The sequence below is a fragment of the Notothenia coriiceps genome, unplaced genomic scaffold (assembly GCF_000735185.1).
Source record: "Notothenia coriiceps isolate Sejong01 unplaced genomic scaffold, NC01 NC01_scaffold00037250, whole genome shotgun sequence".
In the NCBI taxonomy this organism is placed as follows: domain Eukaryota; kingdom Metazoa; phylum Chordata; class Actinopteri; order Perciformes; family Nototheniidae; genus Notothenia; species Notothenia coriiceps.
In genome coordinates, this window is record NW_011369951.1 from 7,380,460 (window position 1) to 7,393,719 (window position 13,260).

At 42.0% G+C, this 13,260-nt stretch overlaps 1 protein-coding gene across 1 annotated transcript in view; it reads right to left on the reverse strand.

The window, feature by feature from the left end:
• Positions 1-13,260, reverse strand: part of LOC104966808 (disco-interacting protein 2 homolog B-A-like) — an 86,082-nt gene that overhangs the window by 71,925 nt on the left and 897 nt on the right. The gene's annotated exons all lie outside the window — the stretch shown is intronic.

Here is a 13,260-nt window from a genome sequence, read left to right on the forward strand (position 1 = left end):
CCGTTTCAACACCCTATATGAACAGTGCCCATTCAACACCGTATATATATCAACACCGTATATGACCGTACCCAACACCGTAAATGAACTGTGCCCATTCGCAACCACCGGACAACATATGACCATCATCCCATAGAACACTTAAATGAGGTCCTCATTGAATATTTCAGACTAAATTCTGAACTAATATACATAGTATAGTAGTAATTAGTCTTAGACATCATTCATTGATTTTTCCCATTTTCGGCATAATTTATTTACATTCCTCTCATCCGATGTTAATGTGGTTAAATGGAGACCTCAACATCACCCCATTCATCGGATTGATGATTGTATAGGTAAATGTATGAGTTGATTTTCTTGTTGATCCGATAAAGATTTTAGTGTTCATGTACTGAACTTCATATGGTTCCAATCGGATAAAGGTCGTTGTGAGACCAGTTGTTACAATCTAGAAATACAGTTGTAATAGATATTATTTATAGAACTCATAATAGTATTTTATCGTGCAAAAAATAAATTAAAATTGTTTTGGTGCAAGAGTGTTCATTTTAGACTTGTATACATAATTAGAAAAATTTTCTTATAACTAGCTGGGTAGTCAGTTGTCTAGTACGTCAGAACCACAGTCTAGGTCAGCTATTTCACGGTACGGTTTTGTCGCTGTAAAATGCGCTATTTATTGCCCAAAATTATAGTCGTAAAACGGTGCCTTCCGCCCCACCGTCGATGGCATTTGGAAGACGAATTGAGGAATTTGAACACCGTAAATGAAGGTGCCGTCTCAACACGTATATGAACAGTGCGGCGTTAACGACCGTATATTGAACGGTGCGCCGTTCAATACCCGTACCAACACCGTGAAATGAAACGGTGCCGTTCAACACGACACCATATACTGAACGGGTCTATGGTGTTAGACACCGTATATGAACGGTGTTACTATTTGGTGGCCTCATCGCCGGGAGACACCGTCTACGGCCTTCATGAAACGGTTACGGACGTCTAACGTTCTTTGGGACTCGGTCCGGGATGACCTCTGTGACCGTCCGCGTCTTTATGTGTCGGCTCAGACTACTGACGGTGCTCTTATTAGTCGCCGAGGAAAAACTCACCAGTAAGAGAACGAATAGCAGTTTGGGGCGAAGAGTTTGAGGAAGAGTTATCTATCCCAGTGGGACCGCGTTGCAACAACGATATAGGTTAGTTTGAGTAGTCTGGAAAGAGACGGAAACAACCATTGGTCTCGTACTGTATATCTAACAATAGTAACACCTGACGTTAAATTAAAGAAGGGACCGAAGGCGCAACTGATAAGGAACCTACTCTGCCGAGTTTGAGGGTGTGGAGTCGAACTGACCACCTAGTTTGTATAACTTTTACCTCAACTTATGTCATCGGTGGATTTTATTTTGGTAAGAATATTTATCGACCAAAAAAACTTTCATTTAAGGGATGTTACTTTCGTTGGCTTCTCCTTTTACGTAGTGTCGACCTCTGGTTGAGGAAGTCCCAACCACGACATCGTTCCTCTTTTTTGACGACGGTAGACTACCACACATCTCTGAGGCGGAGGACACCTTTTATGTGTCTAGACCACAAAGTCCTTTCTCTGCTCCCAAAACCACTCCCTCGCGTAAGTGTCTGTGAGTGACACATTGACCGTCGCGTCTTTATGTGTCGGCTCACACTGTCCAAACGACTCCGCATATAGTCTCGAGGAAAGTCGCGCAGAAAGAAAGGAGTCGTGAGTTTGCTAAAAAATTTGACTGGGAGTATCCAAAACGGAGCGACAAAACGTATAGTGTTGTATGGGTTACCTCCCAGTATCTCTCTCGACAGAAAAGAGGACCGACTAATGGTCTTCGTAATACAATGTCCCCGTCTTACAGACCGAGGTAAGTTAGACCTGGGTCACGAGAGGCAGTGATAGACTCGTCCTCTACCAAACTTTACATTGTCGCGAGTGGACTGGACAACTCTTTCTTTTAACATTTTACAGTAACTAACTTTGACAATATTTTACCAATTAATATAAATCAATGATTTAAATACATTAAGTAATGTTGCACACTCTATTAGTAGAATGTCATTTTTGTCTACTTTTGTTTCTAGAACGTGCTCCACTTCGTGTAGACCGTGACGCACATCTACTTTTTATAAAGAGACTCTTTTTATCAGAGTCCCACTTTCTCCCTCCCCCAACCAATCCACATCTCAGGGACACCCACCAATCACACTCAACACCCAACCCAATCACCACTCAGACACCCAACCCCAAATCACACTCCAAACGACCCAAACTAATAGGTGTAGGGGGGGGGTACTATTTTCGACGTGTGGTTACACACACGGAGCGTGACAACCAACTTAGTCCTGGGACGTAGATCCACAAACAACTAGTTTCAGAAATATACTTGATTCGGACCCTACCCTTAACTTTCGTTTACATATAACCTTATAACCTGGGGTTTTTTGCCAATTGGTTTTACACGTATAGGAATATTTTTTCCTTTTTTACAACTTTTTTTTATTTATGTACAAGTTTATTCATATCTTTAGCAGCTTAAACAGTTTACATAACTTGACCACCTAGTGTCAAACTTGCAACTGTCGAATTATCCCGATGTCGAAGGTACGATTTTGTTTTGAACCAAAAATTTAATTTCTCCCACTGTATGTATTGTTGGTATTGCCAATCCCATTTGCATTTGGCACTGTTGTCTCTAGATTGTTGGATTATTGTCCCGGATAGTGTCTTACGTCGATAAGTTATGAGTAAGGAAGAAATTCTTATACTCGTACAGATGCAGTCCCTCTCCGCCCACGCCTCTGGTTAAGTGTAGTCCGGTCGACACTCTTCTGGGAGAGTCGACCTTACACCGTATTCTACTCCCAAACTTAAGACGCACTAGACGCTCATTCCCTCCCCGTCGGTCGGTTATCGTAATCGATCTTGATGATCTCGACTACCTAAACCTGTATCTGCACTCACTTCATATTGGCCTCGCGCTCTCTATCTGAGTCGTGGACGTCGAGACGGGCGAACTCCCTTGGCCACTGCCTCGTTTTGTGTGGAAATCTGAGTGTGTGAATCGATTACCGTGCAGCATATGTCCTGACAGGAGTTCTTTTAATCTTATAACACTTTTCAAGAAATAAAAGACATTACGTTAATTTTTTTTGTTTTACAGGTATGTAAGAACCTAAGTAATGTTAGTTGACTTTATAACGTTCGGAAATAATAAATATAACGACTAATACCCGTATGTCGAATTCTTTGAGTTTATAGGATAGAGATTTATAAATCTTATAGTACTTTTTTCATATGGATCATCCGGCACCAAGTTGCTTGTGAACTTAGCAGGATTAATTGAGGCTTTGTGACGTTCCCAAAGGACTCGAACTTTTTTGTGAGTCGAACCAAGTCATTTATTTAGGTGTTCATACCCCCTTTTCGTGACGACAGACTGACGACAGGGTCTCTGGCCATTTTAACTGTGTGCGGAGGTAGGGCCTCCCATTCTGTGTTTTTCTTTAAAGAGTTTCTCGTTCGACAAAGTGGTCTCACGATCAAAGTTTCGTCCGTAGGGGTTTTTCAGACAACCTTCCCCCTTTTACACCGTCCTTTGACGACGGTGTTGGTTCTCTCTACTGGCGTCGCGAATTGTCCCGTCAACACTTCTTTCTCGAGCGAAGGGTCTTAACCCCCCGAAGTTTCTGTCACCTGACTTCGCGACCTCAGGTGCCATAGTTGTTCACGTGGACAAAAGTGTCTGCACAGCGCCCTTTACCCGGATCGTTTATCGGCAATAAGTGCGTACCAGTTCGGCGAAAGACTTGAGTTCTTGTTGCCTTCTCCGCAGGACTCGAACCCGATTTCCTTTTCTTACGTTGACCTGTCAACGTGTCACCAGGTTTCAGGAGGGAAAAGTCTGGGGCTTTTCGTTTCAAACACATAAAGTAAACCTTAGGGTTTCCGCCGGTCTCAGACCTCTTTCCGGACCTCTCCCGTTTAGGTTCAACGAACTTTAGGTCACACTTCAAAGGGGGTGGGTCAGTCCGCTACCAAACCCCTTTTTTTCGTACGGTCGACGACCAGCAACAGGGTGACACAAAGGTAGTTCGGATTTTAATGCCACAGATGCCACAACTTGCCGTGGCAAGCATATGCCACAACTTGCCGTGGCAAGCATATGCCACAACTTGCCGTGGCAAGTATATGCCACAACTTGCCGTGGCAAGTAAATGCCACAGATGCCACAACTTGCCGTGGCAAGCATATGCCACAACTTGCCATGGCCACAGATGCCACAACTTGCCGTGGCAAGTTATGCCACAACTTGCCGTGGCATTTGCGCATGCTGAACGGGAGTTGCCACAAGATGCCAGAGTTAAGAGAAGTTTTACGGTAGCTGCCACTCGCCTTCCGTGGCAAATGCTGATATTTAAACTCGTATTTATCGTGTAAAATGTCGCTGTTTAGGCATGACTTTATCGGACTGATCTGTACACAGGACTGATGTGCGATCTCTATTTTTCAAAAAGATAATAAATTATCATTTATATTCAATTTGACTTGGAATAGCCTACGTGGTTTGCTAAAATAAACAAACGTGCTATATCTATGATAGTAGGCTAAACATAGGCCTATATTGTAATAAAAAAAGAAATATTGGCAAGTGAGCGTTGCAACGCAAGCCCTTGGCAATTGTCGCTTCTTGAGGGGAGTTTCCACTGCTTGCTACGATAACCAGGTGTATTGTTACTAGTAAAGACAAATAATTAAAAAATAAATATCTGTATTGACACAGCAACGTGTACAATGGTGTTATTAGACTTGGCTACAGACTTAGGGCAGCTGTAACTGATTGCAGTTGCCACTGCTAGTGAGATGCTAAGATTTATATTTTATAAATGAGGCAAAGGACAGTTATATTTGATTGTACACATGTATAAATGTGTTATTTTAAATCCAGGCATACGTACTTAATTTGTATTATTTTCGTTGTTAATAAACAGATTAATGTCATTGTATCTGTTTTGTTGTTTAATATTTTAATTCTGGTTGAACATTTTTATTTAAATGCTTCAGACTATTCTTATTAGATATTGATATCAGTGAATCTAAACAAACCATGTTATTCCGTTAAGACAATCATGACAGTATATTAAAAATCAAGACACAATGCATGCTTTTTTATCCACCCTTTTATTGCGTTTTGAAACTGGCGAACAATTTATATTGTTCGAGTTCTTGACAGAACGCTGAGTCATGCTCATCCGTCTCCCCTTGCCAGCTTTTCTAGTGCTTGTAGGCTTTGTCGCTTGGTTGTCCTTATCCTTATCTCCTCAAGAAGTGTTTTGGCACCAAACGCAGCAGCTTGTTAAGTAATAAAGGTGCGTATTATAAATGTAGAGTAGGCTACAATTACCCTATTTCTCTGAATTGTCGTGGGTCAAGCCAAGTATGTAGATCACCTTCTTCAAGTCAACGTCAGTAGGTACTATGTATCAATGTCAGTGGCTCTGGTGTACAGTGCACTGTTACGACATCTGCGTGAATCAGATTTTACTGTAATTACTGAGCACATATTAGGAATTACACGTTTATATATTTTAACAACCACGTTGTTAAATCTACATACTTATCTTTTTGCAACCTGGGATCGTTCCATCAGTAGACAGTCATCATCTTGTGTACCGATTGATACTGGAGGCACGACTAACGTCTCATTACTTCAGACCAACCAACAAACCACATTGAACAATGTCAAACGTGGACGAAGAGCTATGAGACCGCTTTGGTGTGGCCGCTGTGAATGGGACATTTTGTTTTAAAAAACGACGGATGGAAGGCGTGCAAGTAAGACACGGGTTGATTTGCAAAATTATGCAAAAAGGAATTGCGCCATTATCACCGCAGACATCAAAGCCTCAGTGAGTCACCTTCAATGCAAACATAGTAGCAGCGTAGCGGTGGAAGCTAGCGTGACGTTAGCCCGACTCGGAGTACAAGGACCCACACCCAATTCGAGTTTCGATCAAACAGTTGGCCTATGCCAACCCCAGAGCAGATTTTATTTTTCATCAGGATAGTTGGAAAATAGGAGGGATTGAGGGTCAAGTCACGGCAACTGTTTTTATTTGTAGTTTTAAATGGTACACTTTATGTTGAATATTTATTACTTGTTTGGTGCAACTGGCACTTTATGATTGAACCTGTTATTGTTTGCCCCAAGGTTATGAGAAGGAGTTTGGACTGAAATTTATTAGATTTTTTAATCAACTGTGGAAATCAACAAGTCTGTTATGCCCTGAAGCAACGAGAGATGTTTATCTAATAGTGCAGGGTTCCAAGTGTTCTGAAATGGTACTTGAAAGGTATTGGTGTTTACGCTAAAAAACAAAGTGTGTATAGTTAACAGAAGTCTACCTACCTTAAGTAGGGCTACCTGGAATCTCTGAATGTTACTAATTTCCAATATGCTAATTGCTAGCACTTTATGGGCAAAAATTGCACTTTCTGTTGGTCTTGGTTAAGACCTCATTGAAAAAAATAACAATGTTTGTTGCTTAATGCTTATGTATTCAGCTCATTATTCAATGTATATAAAATCCATGTGAAAAAAATTGCTTCTGCACTGTTTCTCAGGTCAAAATATTTAATTATGCGATTAAAAATGCGATAAAAAATTGGCGATTATTAATAGCAAAATGCCTGTAATGTTAATTAGATTAATTAATAATCGAGTCCGGGCCCCTACTAATAATATATCCTGAGCTATTATCATCAAAAATACAGCGTTATTTATTTTAACAAACCAGCGTTCTCAGCAAAAGTAAAATCTATAGAACATATAATCGTTTATCTTTTTGAAAAAAGAATCGGTACCCATCAGTAACAGATCGATCCGTCTATGTGTAGACAGATCGTCCCGTAAAGTCATGGGCAAAACAGCGACATTCTTATGGCGATAACTTAATATCGGGTTTAAATTATCAGCATTTGCCAACGGAAAGGCGAGTGGCAAGCTACCATCAAAACCTTTCTCTTAAACTTGTGGCTTACTTGGGGCCACGGCAGTTGTCGTGCATATACTTGCACGGCAAGTTGTGGCCATGGTTGGTGGCTATATACTGCCACGAGGTAAGTTGTTGGCATCTGTGGCCATTAGTACTTGGCCACATGATACGCCACATCTGTGGCATATACTTTGCCACAGATACCACGCGAGTAGGCGGCCTCTGTGGCGATGCCGAAGTACTTGCCAGCTGCCTGCAAGATGCCACGAAATGAGCGGGCCCCTAGCTGATATATAAAAAAATTGGCCACATATAGAAACGCACACTATTTGCGCAGCAAGGGCTCGCAGCGGTCGGCACCAGAAGTTGGGTTGTATTTAGCAGGCAAGGTTGTTATACGGCTGTGTTGTGGTGGTGTAGAAGGGTCTAGCTAGCAGGATGTGGTTGTAACAAGTCTGACGCTGCGCAGGATAGGAAGGACCTGGCGGTACCATGGATAGGGAAACTAAATAGCGGTTGCAACCATCTTGTGTCCATATCCTTCCTCTGTTGTTCGGTGGTCATGCACAAGCCTGGGCACCGTGCATGGCATACGCGACGTCATGGTGGCATATCTGGATTAAAGGTTGTCTTTTTCTTTGCAGCGCATGAAAGAAGGACGAAATTAATGGGCTGTTCGATTTTAGTATGTCTTTAAGCACGAGGTCAATAATTTGTACCAGCGCCCCTTGGAGGATGTTGAAAAAATGAAATGGCCTCATGAGAGGAAAAAGGTCGCTCACCTCCCTTGCGCTAGCTACTTTTTGTTGAGTGCTGTGGTTGTATAGGTACGATTGCTGTGCATCCATGGTGGATGTTCCTTTTTGTGCTGTCGTTGCGTAGAAGGCCTTTACTGTCAGGCGCATTTGCAAGGCTTACTCTTGCCCTGCCCGCCTGTGTAGCTCTGCAGGCACAAACAAGTAAGCTCTTTGCCCTTTGCCCCTGCACTACATGGCAAGTCACCGCATGCTTTCTACCGGCCATACCTCTGCAGACAGAGAATAACAATTACAGCAGCCCAGAGGAAGGAGGAAGGTAAATAAAGATACATAAAAAGGCAGCTTGGCAGCATCATAGGACTCGCAACACTCCACATGATTGCCCTGGGAACAATGAAGGGCCTAATCGAGGGTAGAAGATGAGGGGAAGCAGCTCCTCCCCTTGCATCATTGCTGTGATTCTTCCAGCTATACTTGTCGGCTTTAAGGTGTTCTGTGTACCTTACAGAGTGTAATCCTGTTTTGAAAGCATGTCATGGTTAACATTCTGTATCTGCAATTATACTGGCTTTTGGAGCAAGACGCGTATACAGTCCAGATCGAAGCACCTGGCTTTAGCCGCGCTCGCAGAGCTGTGAACTGCGCTGAGGTTTTATTTAACACTGAACACATTTCAACCCATTCAGCCGAGTTCCTGTAGATGGAAATTATTGTCAACAGAGACATTGGGCAGTGATGAATGAACGTGACAAATAGAGAACCCCAATGTGTCCGGCAGCCAGCCCCCATATCAGGCCATTTCCCACGAAAAACCCCATTCAGTTTGATGCCGCACAAAAAGACTGAGATTAAGTAAAAAAAGTGATACTCTTATATTCCTCAGAGCGTGGCTTCTCAACCGTTTCTTTAGCACCAAGAGCCAGCCTGAGAAAATAGTTGGTTCTCCAAGTACCACCTCAGTTGAGCCAATGTTACAAAATAGCAGCCCGATGGGCAGGACTCTCTCTCTCCTATCTCACGCACAAGTGAGATATAAAAGAAGCAAAATATACTATTCTCAGCACAGACAAATGTCAACTGTAACACACATGTCATTTCGCNAGTATATTTAAAAATCAAGACACAATGCATGCTTTTTTATCCACCCTTTTATTGCGTTTTGAAACTGGCGAACAATTTATATTGTTCGAGTTCTTGAGTCATGCCAAAACAGCGACATTTTACGCGATAAATACGGGTTTAAATATCAGCATTTGCCACGGAAGGCGAGTGGCAGCTACCGTAAACCTTCTCTTAACTTGTGGCATTTACTTGCCACGGCAAGTTGTGGCATATACTTGCCACGGCAAGTTGTGGCATGGTTGTGGCATATACTTGCCATGGCAAGTTGTGGCCTCTGTGGCATATACTTGCCACAGATACCACATCTGTAGCATATACTTGCCACAGATACCACGGAGTAGCGGCCTCTGTGGCAGATGCCGGAAGTACTTGCCACTGCCTGCAGATGCCACGAAATGAGCCAGGCCCTACTGCGATTTTGGTTACACCTGGGTAACTTGCTTTCTCCACCTACAATTAATCTCACTCTACCAGTTACATTTTAAACCATTTAAAATGTCATTAGGGCACAGAGTGTTTTTACGCTTCCCTTTGCAGTGTGCTAGTGCACGGTACATACTGTGCAACATCACACACGTCCTCCTCCTTATCATACTCACTGAGGGGTGTAGATGTAGGGGGGTTTGTCATAGTTGGTGCTCTCCTCATCCAGGTGACTCCTGGAGCCTCTCAGCTTCTCGGGGTAGTCTGACATTGGGAGCACTCCTGGGCTTCCAGACACATTGTTCACCTAGGTGAGGAAAAAAACATATTAGCAAAATAATATTTAAAAAAAAAGATGTCTAAATGACTATTTTGACAAATCCAATAATCGTTTAAATTATCTTTTAAGCATAAATGTTGTTCTACACAAATGGGTAAGCTTGATGCTTCCTTAATATACTGTATGATATCAAACTGACTATTTGGGGGTTTTGGTCGGACAAAAGAAGACATTAGACTTGAGCTTGGACTAAGAAAATCATCACAAAAAGGCGTGTTTTCCAAGATTTGTTGTTAAAAATATAGCTTTACCCAAATGATCTACACTACAGTGTGCAGTAAACAGTGCTTTCAACCATGATACAATTACGGGCCGTTTCCTTGAACAGAAACACTGGATCTCTGCCAACTCTGGTATGATCCACCTGCATGGACTTGTCCTCTGAAAATGTGAGACATGGGAGTTCCACCCTGCTGCACACCTCCAAAACAACACCTGTATGTTCTGCAGGTCGCCTCAGCACTTTTCACATGAGTTTCCACTAAGTACACTAAAGGTAAATGCCTCTAGCTCCCAGTATCATGTTACCGGTGTTATGTCTCTGACAACTGGTGGGATTTGAGGTTTAAGAGGACCAGTCCGACCTGTTCTTCCTCTTCATTGCTCTGCAGTGAGCTCAGGACTTCACTGCGCTGAATGTCATCATTACAAAAATGACTCACCTACTCATTGGTACACTCGAGTAGTTCAGATGTGACAGCTGTTGCCAAACACTTCTAAAATAACTTCAGAAAGAATGATTCACCGTGAAATGTAAATAATATTTGAAGAAAAAGGCAATAAAAAGTCCAGGTTTTTATTGCTGCGAGTTCTTCCTACCATAGGGACATGCCTGTGTAACATTGAAACACTCATCCAGTGTAAACACCACACCTTGAAAACAGGAGCAGTTCCCCTCCCCCGCTGAGCAACAGGTGACTGCCACTAAACTGGTTTTACTGCTTTGGCTGTTACACTCAACTGCTGCTTCATCAGAAAGACAATTTAAAGACAGGCCTAAAAGATCTGCCATGATAGCTTCTTCTGATTTTAACTTCAAACATTTTTAAGAGCTGGTTGAGTCAATCAATTAACAATTAAATGAACTTGTTCTATAATTACTTAACTTTTTAGGCCTGCAGTTTTTGTAATAGTGGATTTATCTTTTTCATTTCTTTGTCTTAAAAAAACAACAACACTGAATGAGATGGGACTCCTTGTCTTGATTTATCCAAAACAGGTTATCGTCATGGGTGATTGAGAATAACATTGAAACATCAGTTTGATTATTCTATTTAAAAAAAGTGGTCAATAAATTTTCTGTCAAGCGACTAATCAATTAATCGACCAATTGTTTTATCCCTTTACCGTTCATTTAAATAATAAAGCAAAATGCCAAATATTTCATACGTTACACACGTAACGATTTTACAGTTTATTTTATTGGTCGAGGAAACAACGAGAATATTAAATACAATTAAAAAACACTTTTTTTAGTCCTTGAAATTGCCCATATCAGTTTTAAAAAAGGTAATGTCTTCAAATGTTTTGTTTTCATCCATCGGGTACAAACACACTGCCTGAGGAAGGCTATGTGTATTTTTTTTTGTCATTAACCTTTTCGGACCTTATTTATTTATTTTGGTGACGATCCGACTCCATGCTGCTACTCTGGTTCAAACTGCATCACCCAAACAATATGATTTTATTCGACCTCCTCAAAATAACGAAAATCTGCACGGTGTGAGATGTATTTTTAGCTGTTTCTGTAGTCATTTCCCTGCGAACTTCTTCATAAAGTCAGTCAAAAATGAATGAATGAATGAAGGGCGTTTCTTTGAGCTATGTATAGGCAAATATGGCGTTACGTGAAAGCCGCAAAAGCGCACCGCATTTCGAGTTCGGTTGTGATTTAATAAAAGGGAACCGGCGTAGGAAGGTGCCGTACGCACTTTCCTCGCCGGTACGCAATGTTTTGGTGAATCAGAAAGTGGCCTATTTTTCGGATTCTCCTACTACGTAAGCAACCTTTGCCCGTCAATCCTACGCACGCGTTATACATGAGGCACCAGAGCTGGAGCTTCTGATGGCCAGAACACTGACGGTTTTATGTTGGAGCTTCGGCCGGAGAATTCGCAAGACATGTCATGGGCAGAGATTGATAGAGATGGCAGAATCCAATTCTGAAGAAACTCTTCTGTAGTTTGAGGTTTTAAAGTCCTTAAATCTTACATTAAAAACTGTTTTTGGCAGTTGATTTCTGGGGGGGTGTATGCACACAGATAACTCAATGTATGTTCTTTATTTCATACTGAATAATATGTAAAAAAAGGAAAACTATTAGGTCGCAATAAAAAAAACTTGCTTCTGGAAGCAGGCCGCATTTCGTGACGTCACGTGTGGTTTCCGCGGCTGGGCGCTGTCTGGATCCCTGCTGGCGTCGGAATCGACAGCATGCGCGCGCAGCGAGCGTTCACCAACGAAAAAATGGCGTCAAATATTGTTGATGTTTACGCATCAGAAAAAGCTAATAGCGCGGGTATTTGGCCCAAATTTGACAGAACATTATTTGGTGTGGCCGATGATAAACACTGAATACACAAAGTTGACGATGCGGGCTATACAGCAATGCTCGCACTGTGTGATGCTGGGAACGGGCTGCACTCACCAAGGATTCAGCGGAACCACACGTGACGTCGCGCACAGCACCAAAGGCAGCGGCAAGTTTGAATCAGCTTTTCTGGATACTCTGAATTTGACCTTTTTCCGGGGCGATATTAAGACAAGTGATTTACAGCAAATAGGAAAACATAATTCGATCTATATCACGTGTTTACTGGAATAAGACCGCAACAAAGTTAATGCATTTTGAAACAGTCTATGATCTTTCAGCTACAGTGAATTACGCAAAGATAAGCGCACTTTTAAGTAGTTCGGCAGTGTAATAATCAAGCATTCTTTATCAAGCGAGACAAAATATGGACCTAAATCTAACTAGAGCGGTCGTCTAAGAAAATAATGTGGCGCCGGGAAAACCGCTCGTCCCAGAAAAAGAAGGGCATCTNAATATTTCAGCTTAACTTATTTTACATCTTATTTTCAATATGTTTTAAATTGTTAAGTAGGCTCACTGTCACTTAAAGTGGACCTATCATGCTATATTTGAAACATATATTGTAGGGCCATACCTATATAAAAGGTGTCTGTGAAGTTTTTTTTTCAAAATACCAAACAGATCATGCATTTTAGCCATACCTCTTTTCGCTCTATTTGCTCTTTTTTAGCCCTGTTTTTGCAAGGGCTGATTCTGAGAAGTCTTCTTCGCTGCTTTTGTGGCAGACTACAGCGCCACCTACAGGCCTGGCATATGTACTACAGCGTCTCCAGCGCTTTCGAATGGCAATGGCCGTGGCTGTCTCCTCCTGATAGGTGGAGAGTGGCCCATAAAGGCGGAGCTCCTCGTTCCTGAGGTCAGAGAATTTTCAAATCTGTATCAGATCCGTTGCAGCCCCGTTTTTAGAGATTTGGGTATGGAGGAAAAGAGAGGGGGTTGTGTTTTCTGACACTTGGTGAGTTCCCTGACACACCGGGGACACATATTCATGTATAAAA